Genomic DNA, 24,535 nt, shown 5'->3' with positions numbered 1-24,535 from the left:
TCTGCACTCACATCTCTGCACTCACATCTCTGCACTCACATCTCTGCACTCACATCTCTGCACTCACATCTCTGCACTCACATCTCTGCACTCACATCTCTGCACTCACTACTCTACTCACTACTCACTACTCTGCACTCACATCTCTGCACTCACTAATTTGCACTCACTATTCTGCACTCACTACTCACTACTCTGCACTCACTACTCACTACTCTGCACTCACTACTAACTACTCTACTCACTACTCACTACTCTACTACTCTACTCTACTACTCTACTCACTACTCTACTCACTACTCTACTCACTACTCTACTCACTACTCTACTCACTACTCTACTCACTACACTACTCACTACTCACTACTCACTACTCTGCACTCACATCTCTGCACTCACTAATTTGCACTCACTACTCTGCACTCACTACTCACTACTCTGCACTCACTACTCACTACTCTGCACTCACTACTAACTACTCTACTCACTACTCACTACTCTACTACTCTACTACTCTACTCACTACTCTACTCACTACTCTACTCACTACTCTACTCACTACTCTACTCACTACTCTACTCACTACTCTACTCACTACTCTACTCACTACTCACTACTCTGCACTCACATCTCTGCACTCACTAATTTGCACTCACTACTCTGCACTCACTACTCTGCAGCCAGGCATGAGAGATTTAAAAAAAATGCGCGGGGTCCGTCTTTACCCCGAGACAGGTGCAAAATGGAGAAGTACAAGAAATATACTCAACCCACACTTAAACGTCAAACTAGGTAATTTCTCGCTCATTTATCAGGTTCGGTCAGCTGAAATCTTAGCAGGGCGGGCACAGGTTTGAATGTGCAGTTTCTCGCTGGTTTTTACTCAGTAGACAATATATTTATGTTTAAAATGTTAAGACCGTAACTTTTTGTGCGGGTTTATAGGTGCATGTGCCATAGGTGATGTAGACTGCCCCATACCTGTGTGAGTGATGCTTGCAGTGATGCAAACTGCCCTAAACCTGTGTGTGAGATGCTTGCAGTGATGCAGTCTGCTCGGTACCTGTTGTGTGAGAAGCTTGCACCAATGCATTCTGCTCTGTACCTGTGGTGTGTGAAGCTGATGCAGCCTGTCCTGTACCTGTTGTGTGTGAAGCTTGCACTGATGCAGTCTGCTCTGTACCTGTTGTGTGCGAAGCTGGCACTGATGCAGACAGCACTGTACCTGTTGTGTGCGAAGCTTGCTCTGATGCAGCCTGTCCTGTACCTGTTGTGTGTGAAGCTTGCACTGATGCAGCCTGTCCTGTACCTGTTGTGTGTGAAGCTTGCAGTGATGGATACTGCTCTGTACCTGTTGTGTGTGAAGCTTGCACTGATGTAGACTGCCCCATACCTGTGTGAGTGATGCTTGCAGTGATGCATTCTGTTCTGTACCTGTTCTGTGTGACGCTTGCACTGATGCACCCTGTAATGTAATGTAATGTAATGTAACATAGCATTTGTACCGCGCAGCAGTCACTCCAAGGAGCATCAAGGCGCCAGATACTGATTCGGAGATGAAGGAAACAGGTAGGGAGTGGATGGAAACTCACCCAACTGTTACACTAGTGCTCTAACGCAGGAGTCCTGTAGCTTGAAAATCCAGGTTTTCAGTCCCTTCCTGAAGTCTTGTTCCTTGTCTAGGGCACGAAGGGCAGGGGGGAGAGTGTTCCACGCTTTTGCTCCGAGTACTGGTAGGGATTTGCCACCTCTCGTGCTGAGCCTGAACCTAGGTACTGACAGGAGATTGGAGCTAGATGAACGGAGATTGCGGGAGGGATGGTATCTGGCGAATCTCTGCTGTAGGTATTTTGGTCCCAGAGCATGGGTGGCTCTAAAGGTGATAATCAGTATTTTGAATAGGACTCTCTTGTTAATTGGGAGCCAATGTAGAGTATTTAGTGCAGATGATGCAGAAGATTTCTTCGGCCATTTAAGGACTAACCTAGCTGCGGCATTCTGCACCATTTGAAGTTTATGTGTGGTGGTTTTTGTAGTACCTGCATATAGACTATTACAATAGTCTATCCGCGACGTCACCAAAGCGACTGTTACCGTCTTCCTAGCCTCTAGAGGAAGGAGGTCGAAAAACTTCCTGAGTCCTTTAATAATGGCAAAGCAGTTACCTGCCACTTTCAAGGCTTGCTGCTTGAAAGAGAGATTGCTGTCAAATGTAATCCCTAGGTTTCGTGCCGATTGAGTTGTGTTCGGTGGGATTTCTGCCTTTTCTGGCCACCAGGTTTTGGGCGTGAAGTTGTTATTTGGGCCCATTGGCACGATTTCTGCCTTGCCTGTGTTGCATTTTAGATGATTGACTTTCATCCAATCAAAGGTTGCCGTGAGGCAGCTTTTAAGTTTTTCTTCCCATTCCTGTGTGTCTTTGTCCAAAACCAATATCAATTGAGTATCGTCGGCATAGGCGACTACATCAATTCCAAATGACGATATTAGTTTGATTAAAGGGGCGGTGTAGACATTAAACAGTGTTGGGCTGAGGCTTGAGCCCTGTGGAACACCCATCTTTATCAATTTTTCCTTGGAGCGAAATTCTCCAAGAGTAACTACTTGTCTCCTGTCACTCAGGAAGTTTTTGATCCATTCCAACACTGTGCCAGAAATGCCAGAGGTTTTAAGTCTGTTAATCAGAATGGCGTGTGACACAGTGTCGAAGGCCGCCGACAGGTCTAATAAAATCAGGACGGCCTTCTTACCCTGATCCAGGGCCATGCGGATGGTATCTGAGGTGAGCAGGAGGGCAGTTTCCGTGGAGTGTTGAGCCCTGAAACCCGATTGATTGGGATGCCAGGCTTCATTTCCTTCCAGGAATTTGGTGATCTGTTTGTTTACACAGGCTTCAGTGATTTTACACAGCATAGGGAGAAGGGATATTGGTCTTAAGTTGGATAAGGTGGTAGGGTCAGGGAGTGGCTTTTTTTGCAATGGTTTGACTGCCGCTAGCTTCCATTCAGCTGGGACTGTTGCTGTGGTCAGAGAGGAGTTCACAATGCTGTTAATCACAGGGTTAGCGACCTCCACCATCATATGTAGCAGTGCGGGAGGACATGGGTCAAACGGGGAACCTGACTTGGCCGCTAAGATAGCCTTATGGGTCTCGTCCAAGCTAATGGGAAGGAAAGTTTCCAGTCTGTCCCTTTCCACGTTTTCCTCATTTACCCTAACTTCAGAGGTGATAAAATCCTTGGTGAGTGCTAATACCTTGTTTTCAAAGTAGTCTGCAATGGTATTGCATAGTTGTTCCGAAGGCGGGATTTCTTGTTCTAATATTTTGGGTTTATTAAAACTATTGACAATTTTAAAAATAGTTTTTTGTTTGTTTCTGGCATTTTCTACTTCCGAGGTGTAAAAGTTGGTTTTGGCTTGTTTAATCAGAGCATGATATGCGCATCTGGTGGATTTGTAGTTATTCCTGTCTTCAACGCAGTAGTTAGTTCTCCATCTGCGTTCGGCTCTACGCACCTCTCCTTGTTTTATTTTTAACATGGGGTTAAACCATGGTGCTGATTGTTTTTTAGCCGTTGGTCTAGGTTTACGGTTGGTCGGGGCTGCTGTTGCTTTCAAGTCTGACATCCATTTCCTGAAGTTGTCATTATCAGCTTCAGGATGTCCTGACCATGAAGGTTCGTGTTCTTTTGCTATGTTAAGCAGTTCTGGATGTTTCATGGCGTCTTTCCATTCTAATTGACTGCTGTGTACAGTTTTCCCTGCCAGTTTATTATTTCTAGGCATTTTAAATGGTAGTACAAATGGAATTAATGTATGATCTGTCCAGGTTAGGATTTTATGGGATTTGATTTGAATGTCTTGCAGGTTAGTTGATATGCAGTCAATCGTGTGCCCCGCCTCATGTGTGGGCTGTGTGACGCATATAGTAAGGCCCAATACGTCCATGGTGTCCCTAAAGGCAATTGCTGAGGTATCCATAGGTGAGTCAAGATGGATATTGATATCCCCTAATACAGTGAAATTGGAGAAGCGCGTCGCCAGGGGGCTCAGTGCCTCTCCTATGCTTTCTAGAAAGCTTTTGCAGGGGCCTGGGGGGCGATAGATTAGAGCACCAGCAAAGGTAAAAGAGTCTGTGAGTTTAAGTAAAAAGCACATCCCTTCCGCGTCCTTAAGCTCTTGAAGTTTCGTTGTGGTGCAGTTGAAGGAATCTCTATATATTATTGCTATTCCACCCCCCCGAATCTCCTCCCTGTCTATTCTTTGGATCTGATATCCCAGGGGGAGTGCTTGCACTATGTCTGGCGTAGACCATGATTTTAGCCACGTCTCAGTGACGAACAGGCAATCAAGATTTTCTTCTACAATGGTGTCATATATGTCAAGTGCGTGTTTAGATAGGGATCTAGCATTGATCAGTGCCCCTTTTAGAACAGCATTATTATTTGCATAAGCAGCAATCTGCTTCGGGTAGAACACTATATGGCATTGACAGCAATTTATTGTGCCATTTAGTGTCGCCATGTCAAGTTTACAGCAGCAGGTCGTAGCAGATCTACCGATAGCCAATAGCTCCTGACTGCTGTAGGTAATGAAGGGTCTAGTGCTGACAGCGTTTCCAGCCCTATGCCCGGTCTGTGCACGGACGGGCACAGACGGGCCTACCTTTGGCTTACCTTCGGCGCGCCTTGGGCGCGCCCGCTGCGCCCATCCGCTGCGCTCCTTGGAGGGTGGTCCCATTTTGTAGCTGCGAGGGCGGGATGTTCCGAGCACTAGTCTGCTCGTTTGCTGTTTCCCTCACCCAAGATGGCGGCGCCTAAAACGCGGTCCCCAGGTAGTCAATAACTCTGCTACTGGGTCGGCGTTTACAGCGGGAGGGTAACGGGGATCCCTTACGAGTCAGGAATCAAATGCCAGTTACACCACAAGTGAAAACTAATTAAAAATCGGCGCAATTACAATTTTTTAAAAACGATGTAATGTGGGTGAATGTGCAAGCAAATAGTACCACAAGTACATGCAAATTTCCACAGTCCCGGCTTTCCGCCTCAGGACACCACAAAGCACTCAATCAGTCTGTGCTTGTGAATTCCTACTTCCTTTTGTAGCTGCGAGGGCGGGATGTTCCGAGCACTAGTCTGCTCGTTTGCTGTTTCCCTCACCCAAGATGGCGGCGCCTAAAACGCGGTCCCCAGGTAGTCAATAACTCTGCTACTGGGTCGGCGTTTACAGCGGGAGGGTAACGGGGATCCCTTACGAGTCAGGAATCAAATGCCAGTTACACCACAAGTGAAAACTAATTAAAAATCGGCGCAATTACAATTTTTTAAAAACGATGTAATGTGGGTGAATGTGCAAGCAAATAGTACCACAAGTACATGCAAATTTCCACAGTCCCGGCTTTCCGCCTCAGGACACCACAAAGCACTCAATCAGATTGTGCTGTGCTGTACTTGTGCCTGAAGCTTGCACTGATGCAGCCTCTACTGTACCTGTAGTATCTGAAGCTTGCACTGATGCAGTCTGCTCTGTACCTGTGGTATGTGAATCTTGCTCTGATGCAGCCTGTCCTGTACCTGTTGGGTGTGAAGCATGCACTGATGCAGACTCTGCTGTACCTGTTGTGTGCGAAGCTTGCACTGATGCAGACTGCACTGTACTTGTTGTGTGCGAACCTTGCACTGATGCAGTCTGCTCTGTGCCTGTGGTATGTGAAGCTTGTACTGATGCAGACTCTGCTGTACCTGTTGTGTGCGAACCTTGCACTGATGCAGACAGCACTGTACCTGTTGTGTGCAAAGCTTGCACTGATGCAGACAGCACTGTACCTGTTGTGTGTGAAGCTTGCACTGATGCAGACAGCACTGTACCTGTTGTGTGCGAAGCTTGCACTGATGCAGTCTGCTCTGTGCCTGTGGTATGTGAAGCTTGCACTGATGCAGATAGCACTGTACCTGTTGTGTGTGAAGCTTGCACTGATGCAGACAGCACTGTACCTGTTGTGTGTGAAGCTTGCACTGATGCAGACTCTGCTGTACCTGTTGTGTGCGAACATTGCACTGATGCAGACAGCACTGTACCTGTTGTGTGCGAAGCTTGCACTGATGCAGACAGCACTGTACCTGTTGTGTGCGAAGCTTGCACTGATGCAGTCTGCTCTGTGCCTGTGGTATGTGAAGCTTGCACTGATCAGACAGCACTGTACCTGTTGTGTGCGAAGCTTGCACTGATGCAGCCTGTCCTGTACCTGTTGTGTGCGAAGCTTGCACTGATGCAGACTGCGTCGTACCTGTTCAGTATGCGAGAGTGCGACTTGCACTGCTGGGCCTCTGCGGTAGCTGTAGGTGTGTGTCAGTTGAATTGCTGCTGCCTGTGCAATACCTCACCTATGTGTGTTTGTATGTAACGTGTGCACTCGTCTCCGCTGCATATGGTGTTGCTCCTAGTTCATGCGAGGAACTATGCAATTCTGCCTGCCCCAGTTGTACCGCACCCCTGCTTTCAAGTGTAGTTGTGCTTAATTTCCTAACCAAGGAATCCTACTGCCGCCGTGTGGCAGGATGAGAAACTGTTTTCAAACCACAAAAGCGGTGTAGTGTTCATTCTGTGCTCTCCGTCAGCTGTTTGTGAAACCACGACCACGGAAGCCATGTTCTCCAATGTATTATTTGGCCATTCGTGGGCGCACGCGAGGAGCCTCGAGGTTGGGTTCGAAGCGCCTCCCTCCATTATCCGATGGCCTATTGAAAAGATGCGGACATGACATTGTGTTTAGATTGCACTTATATAGCGCTTTCTACCCCTGACGAGGCGTCAGTCACGCTCCCTGACCCGTGCACCATGCTTACACCACTCCGGTATTTTGTGCAGCGCTGTCCAACCAGCGCCAGGCACCCGAGATGCCCTCCCTTGTAACCAGCATTAAAACTGTTGGGATTCTATTTATAAATGTATGCAATGATCCTTATCAGATATAAACCACACATTCATGAGTATGAACTTGTACTTGTCACTGCACAGCATCGAGGCGATGCAGAGACCTACGTTAAAGAATGCATGTTTTTATAAATATTCAGCCCTACAGTGAAACGGACATAAGGGAACAGAAATGTTGCTTTAACGAGCTGTGCGCCACCAGTTCGTTAGTGAGCTGAACACTTTACATATGCCAATTGATAAAAAAAAATCAAACTATGACCGAATCAACAAGAATATTCAGCAAAATTAAGCACACTTCAAGAAAACATTCAACACTTCCTATAAAAAAAAAAAAGAACTACAGTGTGGACGAGCATGTATAAGTCATCTTCTGTGAGCCTCGCCTGCTGCCTCTCGTCATTTAACATTGAACGCGCTCACCGCTGTGAACGCGTTCGCATCATCTGGCTTGCATTACACGGGCACTCTGACAGCTCGTAATTAAGATTAATCACTCTGCCATGCTCGTTCTCGCACACAAAATGCCACATCGGGCACGCGTACATTACTTACAGCCTATCACTTCAAGGCTACTACATACACAGCACAGGGAAGACGAATCACTGACCAGATGCCAGAAAACGCAAAGGAATGTGTGGAATTCCTCTCACCAAGGCCCTAAGGATACTTCTTCTTTTTTTTCTTATAACATTAGGATCTCGAAACTCCTCCCCCAGGGGGAGGAGTCCGAGCCCTAAAAACATGACCCCCCCCCCCCCCCCTCCCACTGTAGAGTACCCATGGTGTCGAAGTCCAAACAAAGTTTAGCAATAGTATGGATTGATCTCTACGTGGCAACCCAATAAAAGTCATGGAAGGGAGTGTTTCACATTAAAGGAGCAGTTGCCACTTTTCCCAAACTTAGGCTTGCCAGGTAAGGTCCTGTTTGCATTCTGATGACAAGTAATACAAGGTTGCAATCCATCTCACAACTGTTTGATTAGAGAAATCTAGGCCTCTCCAAATAGTAACATAATTAATAAAGAGTGGATTGACCGTAAATGAATGCAATGAAAGTATGCTATAACCTCTCTGCTGGGGTGTAGAGATTCAGAGCAAAGACAGGCAAAAAGAAATGCAAAAGCAGACAGCACCTTTAGAATAAAGCGTTTGTTAAACATATACTTTGTTCCATTGGAAAACCATGTACAGTTCCTCGGTACACGAAGCCTAAAACTCACTTGCCTTGCGAGATGATGGCCACCCTTCCAGGGCATACATTGCCAATCAGCATTTTGCAAAGGCTCCAACCGAAATGATTCAGCTCCCAGGGAGCAGAATGTATATTAACTTGAGGAAATAATTTAAGGGCCTTCAGGAAACCCTTAAATACTGGCTGATTAAGAAAGAAGACTTATGGTAAGCTTTGATTCAGCCAAATGTACTATAATCCCTAGATAAAGAAGACAATGCAATATTGACTCTCTCCTGCTTGTACTCGTCTCATTGTTGATACTCAAAATGCAGAATCTCTTCCATTTAAATACATACAAAGATCATGTGTAAGAATTTTTGTCTCTTTAATTGTGACAATCTTAAGAGTCCTTATTGAGGAATCCAGAAGCCAGGCAATTACATTTCAGAAATGGAAGACTAAAATGGAGGATTGTGCCCTAACATCCTGGATTGCCTGTACTCCATGATAACCATCGGGAGCAACTGAATCATAGGAAAAGCATTAAGAAATCCTCAACCATCTCACAAAAAGTGCATTTCCAGACATCAGTATCCCGGAAAGCTAGAAGGACAACTGGGGAATCTGTGCTTCTTTCTGATGCAAACAAGCATACTTCTGGACAACCCCAGCAAGAGAAGATGCCTTCCAACACTTCATTGTTTAAGACCCATTTGAGTTGGTGGCTCAGCCTAATCTGTTTTGGTCTTCGGCAATCCGTGAAGGGGAAATGCAGTCACCTGACCGCCCCTCCCCTCACCAGCACCCAGGACCAAACTGTTTGAGCCTCCCTGAAGAGTACACTAGACCACATACTTCCCTGCTTGCTCAGGTATTGCATGGTATACATATTGTCTGTTTGCAGCAGCAGCTGTTCGGCCTTGATCCTTGGCTGGAAGGGCATAAGAGCCAGGTGGACTGCTTCACAACTGCTACATGTTGATGTCGTTTTTCATTCAGACCACAAACCTTGTGTTGTGAAATCGTACATTTGAGAGCCAGAGCCCTCTAAAAGAGGAGTTTGTCACGACTCTCCAAGTATGAAGGAGATTATGAAAATACACTATTGTCATAAGATTTTTCCTCATTTACCACTAATGTAGGGACTGAACAGCATTTGATGTAGAGTGCATTTTGTCATTCCAGTTTCCTCACACCGGACACCACTGGTCTTCCCGCCTCCCACAGAGGTCTCATATGCCTCACATACAGGAGATGCACAAAGCCATGGAGCCCTTACTTTTCCTGTGTCCAGTAACTGAGATGCAGTTCCAACTTAAAGAGCAAGTCGACTGTTATCTGAAAATCTTGTAGCAACCTATGACAAGAGCAGGCTTTTATTACACAGTCATCTAACCAGGGGTAGATGAACACACACTTTTTGTGCAAGAACACAGTGACCACTGTCCTGACCTTTGAAGAAGATTAAGGTGCCGACTTCAAACCAAAGTCGGCACACTTGTACTAGTAATAATAGCTTCCACTCTTGAATCATAGAAAACATCTCTGCTTTACAAACATGGACACATGAAACTATCTCTTGAAGGTGCAACACAGAGATGTAGTCACTTTTCTGAAGAGGAGGATCATTTGATATAGCGCCACCATACTGAATTTTCCTCCTTCAATCCTTTTGAGGTTTAAATAAGACGAGATTCCTGCTTGGGACTCTTCTTGATTTGAAAGAAGCAGGAGTAGACTTACCTATTCTGTTATTGCTTGGGAACAGGCTCTATTACATTCTTCTGCAACAGTGATTGAGTCTCTTTAAACAACCTGTCCAGAAAAACAGGATTTGTTTCCTTTTGTGGAATATGGATTTTGGAAAACCTGATTGTGTAGCTGCATCCACCTGTCTTTTGTAGTGAAGATAGTTGGTAATACTCAGTCCCACCGGCGGGCTGAACAGGGGAAGAAGAGAGGCACAGCTTCATTGGAGTTTTCCAAGAGGCTGTGAAAGGCTGCTGTCCTCATCCACTTCAACAATTTTTTTGCCACTAGAAATGGAAGCAAGTGTTGGTTGCCCTTAAAAAAGGAATTAAACTGAACTTCAGAAAAATACTTTCTCCTTTCAAAATTAATAGAGGTCAGGTCTCTACTTCTGATTTCATAGGTTCAATCTCCTTGCCCACCTGTAGACCAAACAGAAAGAATTCATTGAAAGGGAGCTCCAACATATTGTGCTGAGCGAGTGGCATCAAACATGTTAATCTTAGCCAGGATAGACATCTGACAGAAACAGCATGTGGCCAGATCGGCTATACCTTGTGCCACTTCAACCAGGCTATCCTAAGCCACAATCACCTTGTTAGCAATTTCAAGAAAACATTTTTTGTGCTTTTTTTTCCAAGCGGAAGAAATTCAAGAAAATGGTTCATGAAGTCCAAGAGGGATCAGTCAAATCAACTTAACTGACCAGATGAACTAGCAGCTGACAATGCCAGCTATTTGGCAGATTTTCTTGCCCAGAAAACCAAGTCTTCTGCTATCCTTCTTGAAGGTGATTGGGCGTGGGGGGGCTATAAAGGGGGGGGGTGTCTAAAAATGTAGATCTTGTAGCATTTTACCAAGTTTTTGCTTCTGCTACAACCAAGAATCAACATCCTCTCTTTGGATCTCAATCAGAACATCTGGATTTTTTCTCCAAATGTCTTTTCACATTACACACTGACAAAGGATTAGAAAAAGTGCCCGTCAGACTGCAAAAGCCGCAGAACCAAGGCAACAACTAGATGCACCTAAAGTTTTATTTAGATTGCTTCAAAAACGACAGAAATGGACACCTCAAGAAAACCCTCACTGAGCGACAATTTTATCCAATCACGTGCACATCTGCACTAAACAGAGTGCAGTTTAGTGTCAGGTCTTATGCGCCAGTCACTTTGATTTTAATGTAACTTCTTTCACTTTAATCTACAACAAAGAAACTTAAGTGAATACATATAATAATTTGATTAGGCCCTCAAGACTAATCTCAGTAACTAACCATATCCAATAACACTGTACTAACCACAAATCTTGAGTTACGGAGCAGCGTGCTTCTGAATGTAAAGCGCTTTGTCTCTTCAGGGGCAGTAAGCAATATGTAAATGCAAATCCAATTACAACCTTTAACTTCATGGAATGCAATAGGGGTTAAGCAATAGCAAAAGTGTTACTTACTATAGTAATCTGCATGATTCCATGAAACAAAACACATGCACAGGCATTACCACAATGTAATAATGCCACCTTACATGCCGGCTGACTTTATAAAATGGCCCTCACAATGAATATGCCAGGCCTACTGCCTTAAACATAACTTTTCATAACGATAAATCAGACCTATGGCATTTAACAAATGGAATACCCAATTTCGGCCTACAGCGTTGAGCATAAGCTTCCAACAATGCAAAAGTGTAATACAAGTTATCTTTGTCAGCAGAGACACACAACATTCATCCAAACAAATTCTGTAGTTAAGGAAATTAACAAGTAGGAAAATCCAAAGCCCCTCTCCAGTAGTGCCTAGTTACCCGCAAGCGCGCTAGCGGTTTTCGCGCTGCGATTTTAAAAATCCCGCGTTACGTGACAAGGTCAGCTCGTCATCCGCATAGCGCAGGTAACGCTCATGACGAGCTGACCTTGTCATGAGCGTTGAAGGGGTTAAGATCTTTTAATGTTTAGAAGAGAAATTAAGTGACAGCTGCGCTGTCTAGCCAGAGCTAATAAAAATGAGTTACATTCTTTTCTGTAGCATCTATTTCCAGACGCTTTTTTCAATGCTTGCTCCACTTCACTAATGGGCCGCTCACTAACGGATTTCAGATTTAAATTAGTCCCTTATGAATTACAATGAAGGTGTAAGGTTAAAGCCAATACAAAAATAGTAAGACTAAAATACTTCTGTGGGCTAGTCAAAGATTTGATAATGTCAAGTTATGTCTCTGGAGCTTCTGGAGACAAGGCTGTTAATGGCCTACCCACAGTCCATTAAAGTAAGCATAAATACAGTATGTTCACCATGACTTGCACAAGCATCATACATGTCAAATCTAAAAAAACTCATAACGAGGAGGTTTGAAATAGTTTACTGACCAGTGCCTTACAAGGATCCAAGCATGCAGATTTTCCTGAAGTCTAAAGCAACACTCAACTTACTCTACTCACAACATTAGCTGTGTAACTTTAAGCCATTCAACCGCCAAAATGTTTTAGGACCGGATTACAATCTTGGTGGACAGGGTTATTCTGGCACAAAGATGATGGATAGCGCGTCCGCCAAACACAATCCAATTATATCCTATGGAACTTGTAATTTGGCAGACAAGATATCGCATCCGCCAAGATTGTAATCAGGCCCTTAATCACCACTGACCGCAAACATTTTCAGGTCTGTAGATGTAATTTAACAGAATGGAAAAAAAATGCAAGGCTCCACAACATTGCTTCAGACATGTTTTGAATGAAAGTGGAAAGTTTTTGAAGTTTTAGATCTACAATTGAAAAGTTAAAGGCAACTAATAATCAGGGACATCTGCAGAAGGGATTAGATTTCAAGTGTAATTCTAAGACGCGTTCTGAGATGGGTGTGCAGATCATGAGTAGTGATCCCGGCTGGGAGCAACCTAAAACAGGGACGGAAAAGGGGGTGACATAGAAAATTGCTCTTTATCTCAGACACGTTATCTAGACAACACCTGGAGAGGAGCATGGTGGCCTATGCCACATGGCAGACATTTAGATTCTATCAACAGTGCTATTAGGCGGCTGAGGGACCTCCAAAACAAAATGTAGAAAATATAAAATACCAATAGGAAACAACTGTAGGTGCTATCAGGATTGTGCACTGCAAACATGTAACAAAATATACACTTGAATAAGAAACATGCAACTAGAAAAATTTGAAATTTTAATTAAGCTTACTGCCATTTAAAGAGAAGAAAACAATTCTTCACTGGAAAGGTCTAGAAAAGTTCATTTAAGTTTAAAGAGAACAACAAAGAAAAGCCCTTACTAACAAAAGTTCATCTTCCCAAAAAAAAAAAAAATAACTATTACAATATAATTTAAAAAATGTTCATACTGGAAACCATCTTTTCAAGGTTACAGGAAATCCCCAAAAATATATACCCACTGCACATGAATCACATGTCCTTGCACTAAAGATAACCAGATATATGAACTGATGCACAGAAAAGCGCTACTGTTTAAATGCCATGTGGTATAACAGCACTGTTTACATTTTAAAACCTAAACTATACAACTACATTAATAGCAAAAACAATAATAAAGGTCTGGATAGAATCGTAAATACATACTCTGTATATAAAAGCTTTACATTATACTGGTTCAATTTGCATGATTGCACTTTACACTAGAGACACCAGTGTGGTTGGCGCTCTAGCTGTTTTTCTCACCACAGCATATAATGTAGGTCGGGGCGCGGTCGCGCCGCTAGCGCACCAAAAGCAAGCCAGTCTGAACCCATCCACAACCCACCGGGACCAGGGACCAAGGGCTCCGCCCTTTTTAGCATAGGTAAGATTCAATATTCCTTTCACCAATTGCAATCTCTGCAGGCAACCCCAAAACATGCCTGCGGGCACTCCATCGATGTCAATAAATTTGCGACTCAGTGTAAGAACTGTTCATACGCCCTCCATATGCCTTATGGGCATCTGAGGAAAAGAAAGGATAGGAAGGGTGGAGCATGTTTCTGATCAACTGAAGATCGTCAGGTCAAAAACTGAAATTATTTTCTCTCCTGGAAGAGGAGAGGCCTGATATGGTCCTTCTCACAGAAACGTGCTGCATGATAATTCAATGCCCAATATAATTCAAGCTCTACCTTTGAGTTACTACATATGATGGAAAGACTGCATAAATAGAACGGGTGGTAAAATAGCCTTCATTCCTAAAGAGTCTCTGAAATTTTTGTATGACTTTTTTACTCTGCTGGGAAATTTTAATGCCCATCTCAATGAGGTCAAAATCTCTCTCCTCAGGTACAGTGCAGGGCCTTGGCTTCCCTACAGCTGCTACAAAATCTAGCTGGCCCAACTCTTGAGAATGGGCATCTCACTGATCCAGTCATCAGCAACGACCCCAATCTTAAGGTTCGTGTGTTGTGGTCGGATCATTATTTAATTCCAATGTTTGAGCGCTTTTAGGCCAAGCTCTCCTCCCTTGTTAGTCACTCGAAGGGATCATAGGTGGGCCAGACTTAATAAGAAAGAGTGGAAATCTAGGCTCAATCCCTCTGAGCCTAAACTGGGAAATCCCCCTGTTCATCAAACGGTACGTTTGTTGTTTAGGTCAAACTATCTTTAGATGAGAGACCAACACAGTTGAAACCCACAAGCCAAAGCAAATCTTCCCCCAGTTTAACCCTCAATTATCAACCTTGAAGAAAGAATGAAAGACGAAGAGGAAGTCACGATAAGGAGTATGAGATGACAATCAGAAAATATCACATAAAAATAAGGTCCACCAAAGCCTCTTACTACAAATCTAGGATTAACAGGGCATCAACTCACAACTGGAATTATTCCAAATTGCTAAACTGCTGACCAAGTCTAAATCAGACAGCTGGCTACCAGAGCCAAAAGTAGCTTGTTGTAATGATCTAGTGAAGTTATTCTTTATATAAAAAATAAATAAAAAAATTCATCATTCCAGGGCACTAAAAGTGAGCCAGACCTTACCCCAAACACAGATATGGAGGAGAACACCTCAACTTGTCTGGTAACATTTTCTGATAATACCCTGGAACTCATTAAAGCACTTTTTAGCAAGGTGAAGTCAGGTTCCCCTTTTGACCTGGCCCCTCTCCATATCCTCCTACTGGGAGAGAAACTCATTTTTCTGGCCCTGCTGGACCTTCTTAATCGTTCCCTTACCAGCGGTATAGTTCCTCCTGCTTGGAAACATGCAGTATTAAAACCCCTGCTAAAAAGCCTAACCGGGACCCGCTCTGTCTAGGTAATTATAGGATGATCTTGTAGCTTCCGGTAACCTACTGGAGAAGCATGTAAATCAACATCTGTCTCTGTTCCTGGAAGCTAATGCCATTCTGCATCCTACAAAGACAGGGTTTAGACCACAGCATAGTATTGAACCAGCTATCCTGGCTGTTGTGGAGGAGCTTAGGATGTTGTTAAATCGTGGAGATTCAGTTGCAATTGTACTCCTCGATCTCAGAGCTGCATTCAACACAGTCATCCACAGAATTCTTATTCTGAGAATTACTAATGCCTGAATACCAGCCAATGCTCTAAAAATGGCTTACATTGTTTCTAGGGGACAGGACTTTTCAGGTGCTGCACAAAATATGCTACTCCGATATCTTCCTCCTGCAAAGTAGAGTGCCCCAAGGCTCTGCGCTCAGCCCCACGCTCTTTAATCTTTGAATCCTTTAGTTGAGATTGTTCAAGAATGAGATGTTGATCTTTTTCTACGCGGATGAAATTCAATTCGTGTTCTCAATTGCACCCAAGCAAGGACCCAATCTCAACAAATTGGAGAAGGTAGCTAGCTGGATGGCCAATAGCTGCCTAAAACATAATTGGGACAAAACAGAGATCATGAGAGGCAAAAATCCCAATATCCAGCGCTTACTCGGATGGCCTGAACACTTAGGGAATGCACCTGCCCCCAAAACTCTCATAAAAGGTTTAGGGATGTGGCTAGAGAGCTCCCTCTCAATGGAAGCCCAGGCGAGGAAACTGTTGGTCAGTTGTTTGGGCGTTCTCGGGATGCTTCATAAAATTCTAGACTTTATCGCACCTTTAACACGAAGATTTGTTGTTCAGGCTTTGATACTTGTACGCCTGGACTATGAATTCGCTCTACCTGGCGCCCCAGAACATGTGACTAAAAAGTTACAGGTTGTGCAAAATGCTGTGGCTCACCTCTTACTGAACATTCCCAGATCAGCTCAGAGTCCCTTGGCTACTCTTCACTGGCTCCCAAATGAACAACAGGTGAAGTTCAAGGCTCTCTGCATTGCACATCAAGCACTGCATGTGAAAGGCCCTCCTTTGTTACAAGCCACAATGCAGCCATACCATCAAGGCGGATCCCAAAGGTCGGTCAAAGGTTGCCCATATCTGTCGGATGAGGTGTGGTGAGCATGCTTTTTCCTACCTGGTCTCTAAGCTTTGAAACGCTCTGTCAAATAGCTTACGTCTGATGGACAACTAACTCACATTCAGGAAGCACTTGGAAACTTGGCTTTATATCTAATCCCTGATCTGCGAAAGGTGTTGGATGCGGCGGACTGGCAGCAGTGTTTTGGATGCTAGCTCTGGGATCCCTCTGGTCAGCTAATCTCTTTACAAATACTGATTGTACAGAATTTATGTCATTTTTACAAAATAAACATTAAGCATCAAATATTTCTGCATTAAAATGTGTTACTATCTGTGTTTTAGGAATTAGAATCTATTTATGATAGTATACCATGTCCACGATATGAAGCAGCAACCGATTGTCTACAATACAATCTCACTAAAATTTTTGAGATCAAGGACTCACTCATCTGAACTTTAATAGGTACTACATCTGAATAATACCCAACTGGAAACATTATAGATCCAAATTTTCCCACAACCGTGTTCTTACATCTTTATGTCGGCACACTCAAGGACTCTTAATCTGCATTTGTTTCTGCTTGCTTCTCACCACACACAGTTTACACCTGCAAATTCACAAAGAGACACAAGTTAATAAAGCAGTTTAACTCGTCACAATAAAGATTGACTTTCATGGAAAGCACCATGCATTGAAGCCACACTAAACCATTTTGGGGTGCTCACGTAATGGGCACACCTATTTGTTTTATGCTTTTCTTATGACTGCACATTCAATACAAGACCACCTAACTCACTCAACTCTGGTCCGGTTCTTGTATATTTGACTAGAATGACCTTTAAGGACATATACATTGAAATAACTATCTACAGCTGAATATTTCACGAGTGCATAATGCCCCTGAGAATGACAATCATCTACCTTAAACCAACTTGCCCTCCATCTTTTGCGAAGGACAGCCATTGTTCACAGCTATTCTACATCTTGCACTCATATCCAAGCTCTCCTCTCCTCATTTCTTGCATACTCAATTGGGACTGCTCAATGCTGCAATCCACAGTAGCTTTCTTCATTTGTTTTCTGATCAATCTTAATCTGTAAACTTGCCACAATGCAGATTCAAGAGCTTTATATTGGTGGGATTTCCACTATGCTTTTAAACATCTATAGGAGAGCAATTGCCCAATATATAATTTCTTCTGGATTTATGAAATTTCTTATGCCAACAAGGCACAGCTAATTACTTACATAGACCACACTGAGCCAGTTCATGACCCCACCCCTGCCTTTGCCTACGGGATAGACAAGATTATATGTACAGCAACTTTTGAAGTTCAATTCCAGCAAGAATGAGTTGCTGTTGAATGGCAATCACAAACTTGGAGGTGACAATTCCTTTTGTCCTACAAGGTTTGGCACTCCACCACTAATTTCTTTCCAAACAAGTTACTTGGAGTTTATCTGGATGTAGATATTTTTATTTCAAGACTGAGATCTACGCAGTCAACGCTTTAGGCTTCAGCATACACAGAATGTGGAGTAAAGCCCCACCACCTTTTGTAGCTCTGAGTTCTCATGCTAGGTAGTCTCTGTGTAGAAGCTCTCTTAACTGGATTACTTTAACATCTGGTATCTAGGCATTCCAAGCAAAGCTTAAAAGTCACTTAATTTTTGTTTTTTCAAAGCTTCCAAAGCCTTGCCTTCTGCCATATCGCCTAATAGAGAAGTGACTATGTAACATATGCCCGCAAACAGCTAGACTGATTGTCAATGGCTCAAAAAGTCTACTGTTTAAAGTGGTGAATTATACTTATAATTTTTTGTGGCATGGACAGGGCTTAAAAAAATCATAAAAATGTTACTAGACCTGCATATCCAGTAACTTGAAAAAATCTACTTGATATAACTGTGATGTACTTGACCTCTGTCTCTGAAAGCCGAGCAAATGTGACAAGAATTAAAGGCAAAATTATTGTTCTTGCTTCCTTGCCCATCTCTGTATCATTGCTCACACAATTTGCATTCTAACTCCAGTCTGTTATTGCAATTCAACAAGTCAATAAGGCATGTGCTGGGGGTCAGTCCTAATTACCTTTAGGACCCAAAGCTTTCAATGACTGTAACTCGCGTTTGAAGTCTACCCAGGACAACCTGGAGTTCAGGAAAACCCTTATGCTTTTGCCGATTCCATTTTCAAGCAGCAAGCGGTCAGAGGAGGATATACACTCAATAACGAATAAATTGATTAATAAATAGTTCGGATTATTACCTACCCATAAACTAGCATCTTTTTATGTTGTATGAACATCACAAGTTGATCAAACCAAATTAATCCCATATACAAAGCTTTCAGTCACAACCAGATCCTTGGGTGCCATTGTTTCTATTCCTTTGTTTGGTGTCGAACTGAAAACAAATCTTTTATACAGCTTTACCTTCTTGCAATACTGCTCTTTCATTTCGCTTTCAGCATAGCTGAATACACTTAACAATTCAATCACCTTCCAATTCTCATCAATGTATGAATAAAGTAACTCCACTGTGGAGTCTAATCACGAATACCCAGTGTGTCAAGTATGCTCCTCGCAATTCCATTTAGGTAGGTGCTCTCTTCGTGTATTTAAGAACAGGAGCACTTACAAATATCCCAAAGCACTACCTAGGGTGAATAGTTTGAGGTCAAATTGCTTTTTATTTCAAAGTAGCACCATGAAGGGGTACCATTATTCACTCTGTTAGATCTGGCAGTAGAATACTCTGCCATTAATAATGATAATAATAATAAACATTTATAGAGCGCGCTGCTACCTCAACTGAGGTGTCCCGCCGCTAAAGTGGATAACATCATAGCCATGCTAGTGAAGAACTAGTCTCTGCGGATGAACAGCCAGGTCTTCAAGGCCTTTCTAAACTCCTGCTCAGAGTGCATCATACGAAGTTAGAGGGGCAGGTTATTCCAGCATTTAGAGGTTCCCAACTCGAAAGTTCTGCCCCCATTCTCGCTTTAGCAAAATGGGGGATGAATAGGTAACATTTAAAAATGGACTTCAGCAATCTGCCTAGCTGGTAAGGGCGAAGTCTCATCCTCAGATACTTAGGGCATCTTCCCTGGTAGGCCCGAAAGTCAAATGTGAGGGCCTTAAATTCAACTCTTTTGGCCACAGGTACCAATTAAGTTGTCTGAGGTGAGGGGAGATATGACGACGGAGAGGGACCTTGTGGACCAGCCTAGCTGTCACATTTTGCACAATCTGCAGCCTATGGATCAAACCGCTGGTCAGACCCAGATAGTCACCTCCCATCTTGACTACGCCAATGGAATCTAACGCATGCACCACAGTTTTACGTGAGGTTTCTGGCAAGAAGTTGATGAATTTCCTGATCATTTTTATCTTACCAAAGCAGACCGCAGAAACATGCTGGATTTGCGTGGACACAAAGATTCTTGACCAAATCCTTAGGGGTGGGAGCTGTTCCCAATTCAACCGGAAGAGGGGGAGGGGGGAGGGGGGGGAGCTGCTTGATTGAAAAACAGAAACATTAAAGTTCAGGCTCCTCCCTGCATTAAGGGAATCCTATTTGCAGGTAGACCCGCAAGTTCAGTTTCTTTGTTGACCGCAACCCTACACTCCATGACAAATTCCTTATTCTTTAAGGTGATCTAGACATCATTGCATCAGATTTGTACCTCTAACATAGTTATTTTAAAATAAAAACAATGTATTGTCCCTTTACAGGTCAGATGGGAACAAAGGCTGTGTACGACATGCAGCTCTGCCAACGCTGAACTCGCATATGGATGAGAGGAATTGATAATCCTACTTCAGATCAAGTCAACCAGGTATGGGCTCTCAGGCGAAATAAGGAAATGTGGTAGAGGGTACACCCGCTATGCCCTCGAGTCAGGGTAGTGATATACATAAATAGCCCATGAACAAGGACTGTAAGAGTTCAAAACGCATTGGGCCCAGAGTACACGAATCGGATCGCTGGGATATTATGCTTTACTCCTTTCTCACCGGCAAGGTTTAGTGCATTTTCTATTTCTTTTAAAGGAACAAGTGCTCATAGAGTGAAAAATCATAGACATGAAAAACATACTGATCTTTGTCATTTTGTGCGTCAAAGTTGTGATGAATAGATACACAATACAGGCAATGTATCATGATAAATAGTGATGTAAATAATATATTTGACTGGAGTAAAGCCGACATCAAAAAAGCAGTGCGCCAACATATATCGTATTGATCTGTTTAGTTTAGTCAGGAAACTTAAATTTAAAAAATGGTTTCCTAGTAACAAATCCAGAAAAATTAACATCAGTGCAAGCTAATCCTATGGCATGGACTATGGATGATATACATATTCTTCACACAGTACATGAACAGGCTGATGATGAATGTTTTATCGATGACCAGTTTCTCAATCTCATCAACACCGATAATGATATGGGGTTGGGGGGCGAAACTAATTTTAAACCCAAATCTGTTTTTATTCCACAAATTAACAACGATGCCATTAATTGTTTTAAAAAAGGCATGATAAGAGAATTACAAAAACTAGAATCACGCAAATCCAACATGGTGTATAATCTTTAAAAAACTCAAATAACAGCACTCAGAGAGTGAGAATCTTGTACTGACATTGTTATCAAAGAGTCAGATAAGGGAGGAAATGTGGTGATCTGGCCACTGAACATGTACTTAGATGAAGGACAAAAACAATTAGCTGATACAGATAGATAATGCCTCACATCTAAAGGAGAATATGATGCAGCCAACAAAGATGTCCTCAGCAAGTTGGGGGACTGGTGGGACAAGAGTATCCTGAACCAGGATGAATATTCATTTTTGGTATGTAAAGATCCGAAAATCCCAGTATTATACCTTCTGCCAAAAATCCATAAGAATGCCAGCAACCCACCAGGTTGCTGGCGTTGTCAAGAAACAGTGCGTTAGAAAATACATCTAAGTATGTGGAACATTTTCTTCAGCCATTAGTCCAATATTTACCATCATTTGTTAAAGACACTGGGGATTTCCTTAGAATTGTTAATGAGATCACTTGGGAGGAAGACTACCTACTCATGAGTATGGATGTGAGTAGTCTGTACACATGTATTCCCCAAGATCTGGGTATTGAAGCCTGTAGATTTTTCATGTAAGGTAGATCCTTGTCTTTTCTTTTCCATACAGAAAAGATCCTGGAGATGACCAAGTTATGCCTAAAAAATTATTTCTTCTTGTTTGACAACAAGATGTACAGACAAACCAAGGGCAGGCGATGGGAACTTGCTTCGCCCCCAGCTTTGCAGGACTCTGGGCTAGGTACATTGACGACATCTTCTGCATTTGGAGAGGGACTGAAATCCGGGCGCAGGAGTTTGTTACTGTCCTTAATGAGAACTCATTAAATTTGCACTTTACAGGTGAAACCAACACCACCATTTAATTTTTGGATCTCAAATTGGAGATCCAAGGTGTGAGAATCACTAGTAAACTTTTTAGAAAACACACGGCTGGCAACAGCTTATTACATGCTAATTGTTGCCACCCCAAAAATCTAATTTGCAGTATTCCTTTTGGTGAGTTACTTTGGGCCAAAAGGAACTGTAGTACTGAGGAAAGCTATCAAACAGAAAAAGAGATTATGACTAAGAGATTTAGGGCACAGGGCTACAGCACCACCATTATTAAGCAAGCTACCACTAAAGTGGAAAAACTGAAACGTTAGGAGTTGCTTATTCCCAAAAGCAGAGTAGCTGAAACACACAAAGAGCACATAACGTTCATAACCCAGTACAACAACTATGCCTGCGAGATCAGGAAAAGTTTGAAAAAGTTTTGGGAGGTTCTGAGAAGTGATGATGATTTAAGGGAATATGTTGGGGAATATCCATCTCTCACATTTAGGAAACCTAGATGGTTATGTGATTCACTGAGTAAGAGCTTAGTGAATCAATCTAAGAAATGTACCGACATTCAGTTTTTTTTTTTACCTGCAATCAGTGCAAAGCATGTACATTTAGTTAGAGCTGTAAAATGATTAAACTATGCAAAGACAAACCCGCATACCAAATCAGGAAAAACAAACTGCAACACTGAATTTGTGATCTATGCATTAAAATGTCCCTGTGACAAATAATACATAGGCAGCACGATCCACAAAGGCACAAAGAGGGTACTTGAGCATCCACGGGCCATTAAGAAAAATGATAATATCAGGTTGCCAGACATTTTAGTGTGTGCCATAACCAAAATGCCAACCTGCTGAAATTCAGTGTCCTTGATTGTATACCCCCTAGGATAAGAGGAGGCAACAGATTAAGAAAACTTGAGTCCAGAATGATTGTCAAATACAATACTCTGTCCCCTAACGGTTTGAATCTGTATGAGGAAATGTCCGTTCATCTAGGATACATTTTTGTCTGCATTATGTCCTCAGGTTCTTAACTTCATGTCTTTTAAGGTTTATTGTTTATTTTTTATTTGTGTGCACTTTTTCAACAACGGTTTTAATATTTATATGTGTCATTTGAGATGTCATCAGTGATGTCATCAGTGATGTCACTGACCATGTCATGAATGATGTAATATGTGACATCATCAGCAGTGGATTGCGGGTGCGCGATATATAGTTAGTGCAACTAACTATATATGGAATTTCATTGGTTTTATGTCAATAAAATGTCCAGCTAACTATATATGGTCTCTAACCTATGGTTTTTTCAGTGAATTTTCAAGGTTTTGTAAATGCAAATTCCTAACTATATATGGTCTATAACCTATGGTTTTTTCAGTGAATATATATATATATATATATACATACATACATTATATATATATATATATATATATATATATATATATATATATATACACACACACATATATATATATATATCTCTGTCTAAACTATTACAGATGTGAATGGGTGATGCAGAGGAGCTCGAATATCCATCGCCAAACCAGCCGATGAAATGTTGTCACTTTGGGTCATTTTTTGATGCAAGAGATTTGGTTAATTTGAGAAGGACTAAGCATAATACCAAGTGGTAATTAAGTCACTGTGATTCAGTTAGATCATGTCAAAGAGAGAGGCCCTCAGAATTCATGGTATGGGGTATAATTGTTTGCCCACCGGGGCATACTAATTAAATTGAAGAAGATTCTTAGGTTTGCCCACTGGGGCGGTATTGCCTACTGGACAGGAAGTGCTCTTATCCACTTCTTTGAATGCATGCATTCTAGTCATACACACTCTTGGCCACTACCATATGGCAAGCCCTTGTGTTGTCTATTGCACTGTTGAGGATATATGTTGGCGCACTGCTTTTTTGATGTCGGTTTTACTCCAGTCAAATGTATTATTTACATCACCATTCATCATGATGCATTGCCTGTGTTGTCTATCTATTCATCACAACTTTATTGACACACATAACGACAAAGATAAGTATGTTTTTCATGTCTATGATTTTGCACGCTATGAGCACTTGTTCCTTTAAAAGAGTTTGAAAATGCATTAAACCTTGCCCGTGAGAAAGGAGAGATGCAACTCCGAAACGCGTCGGCACTTAGTGTTGCAATAAACATGATTTGAATTGAGGCCACAGCTCCGGTGTTTTTGATCATACTCACCACCTTTGCTGGATTTACTGTGGATATTTTGGGGGTGGCTACCCCTGCCGTATGCCCGCTCTGAAAGAGGCTCGGGCTCAGACAAACTTGTTTGTGGATATATATTTTTGTTGTTTGTTAAATAAAATAATCTTCTTGTTCTACCCTCAATAAGTTGGCGCCGGTTTGTTTAATGACTGACTGGATTGGAGTCAGAGTCCGTCTCACTCTCAGTCTCTCTCAAAGTCGAGCATGCGCTGCTTGATCGACTTTTAGTAGGGGGTTTTCAAAGTGCTACCCATTTTCCTGGTCTGGAGCGTGTGTGCACGTGCGCAGCCGCAATCTGCCTGTCTTATCTCTTCCTTCGCATTATCGCTGGCCATTACTTTCACTTTCGCAGTGTGGCAGCCCTGTCTTCTGCGGCCGCACGTCATGCTTGTCGATGGTTTGGTTAAGAAGAAAAAAATCTACGTCTTAACCTGTTGCACCTTCTCGATTTGGATCGTGAGGTTAGTTAGGAGTACTTAAGTTTTAACTTGCTTGAAACAGGCTGTTGCGTCATTTTTTTAAAGGGCGAATGTAACAAGTAACGGAACATCTGGCATTTGACTGTTTTTATTTCCATGTGTGGAAAAGTTTGTTTTTGGTAAAACGAACACTTCACGTTTCTGCTGCGTAGGAAGATTGAAGC

At 42.6% G+C, this 24,535-nt stretch overlaps 1 protein-coding gene across 10 annotated transcripts in view; it reads right to left on the bottom strand.

The window, feature by feature from the left end:
• The window catches only part of BAZ2A (bromodomain adjacent to zinc finger domain 2A), a 1,342,005-nt gene that overhangs the window by 1,243,149 nt on the left and 74,321 nt on the right, over positions 1-24,535 (bottom strand). For 8 of the 10 annotated variants that reach the window (XM_078689111.1, XM_078689113.1, XM_078689115.1 and 5 more), the window contains one exon: positions 16,757-16,832. The exons of the other annotated variants lie outside the window; for them this stretch is intronic. The gene's annotated coding sequence lies outside the window, so the exon portion shown is untranslated. The remainder of the gene's footprint in view (positions 1-16,756; positions 16,833-24,535) is intronic. 10 annotated transcript variants of the gene reach the window in all.

Source organism: Lissotriton helveticus, chromosome 1_1 (genome assembly GCF_964261635.1).
Source record: "Lissotriton helveticus chromosome 1_1, aLisHel1.1, whole genome shotgun sequence".
Classification (NCBI taxonomy): Eukaryota; Metazoa; Chordata; class Amphibia; order Caudata; family Salamandridae; genus Lissotriton; species Lissotriton helveticus.
This window is presented reverse-complemented; position numbering and strand designations above follow the sequence as displayed.